This window comes from Pteropus medius, unplaced genomic scaffold (assembly GCF_902729225.1).
Source record: "Pteropus medius unplaced genomic scaffold, Ma_sr-lr_union100, whole genome shotgun sequence".
Lineage (NCBI taxonomy): Eukaryota > Metazoa > Chordata > Mammalia > Chiroptera > Pteropodidae > Pteropus > Pteropus medius.
Genome location: NW_024344437.1, coordinates 2,821,727 through 2,822,928, shown reverse-complemented (window position 1 = coordinate 2,822,928; position 1,202 = coordinate 2,821,727).

The window sequence follows — 1,202 nt, the reverse complement described above, 5'->3', positions numbered from 1 at the left end:
CCAACTACAGAATAGTCACCATTGGGAGTTGCCTGAAATCTAGCTGAACAGAAGTCTTACAACTGGGGACACACAGAGGAGGCCACCTCGAGACTGGTAGGAGGGGTGGAGATACAGAATAGGTTGCTCCCACACCTGCATGTGGCAGTTGAGAATCGGGAGAAATATCTTGGCTGTGGAGGTCACCCCAGAAGAGTGAGAATTTTTGGTCCCACACTGGCCTCCCTAGCCCAGGCTTCCAGTGCCAGGAAGAGAAATCCCCACAAATTCTGGCTATGAAAACCAGGGGAGATAGTAGCTGAGTGAGATGGAGGGCTGAGAGAGTTGCAGACTTTCCTCTTAAAGAGCCCGTGTGCAGACTTACTGCTGACGGGCTCACTCACTCTGAGCTCCAGTGCTGGGACAGAAACATACAGGAAGGAACTGAGTCGTCTGGTTTAAGGGCAAGGACTGGAGCAGCTTTCTTCTAGACAGAAGTGCTGGCCAAGGCCATCGTTCCTTTGTTGAGCCCTCTACCGCCTGACTTGCAGATGCAGGCAGCCACCATATCCGAGTCTCCATCAACGTAGCTAACACTGGTCACCTGGCCCAGGTGATTCCCCGAGACCCCACCACTCCAAACAAGCAGGCCCACCCAAACCATTTCCAGTGAATTTTCCATATAAACAGCCTATCTTGGCTCATGCTGCAGACTTTCTTAAAATCTCTCAAAGGTTCACAAAACCCAAACAAGCAGGATCTGGCCTCGTTGTGCCCCATACCTCTTGCTGAACATCCCCTAGCCCAGCACTATTGGCCCCTGGCCTTGGTTTGCAGCTTAGCCTCTCAAGGCACTTCCAAGCCCAGCGTGGGTGGTGCCCATCTGTGGATCGCTTGGTGGCTCATGCCAGGTATCCTAGGACAGGGCATAAGCTATGGCTGAACTTGTTCTGCAGCAGTGCCCCTTCCAAGAGGCCCTGGCCTGCACGCCTGGTGGCTGGCTTCAGGCTGAGCCAAAGTACCATTAGAGTCATGTCTAAGGTCTATATACCTAAAGGTCAGACAGGGCAGGCACCAGAACCCTGCTAAAGCGAATCCTATCATATAGGGTCAGGCCCTCACAACAGCTCCTCCGCTGGTCACGGCCAGTCATCGCAACCAATCAGCCTGAGGATCAACCCTGCTCATTGACGAGCAAACAGAAATCAAGGCTCAACTACACA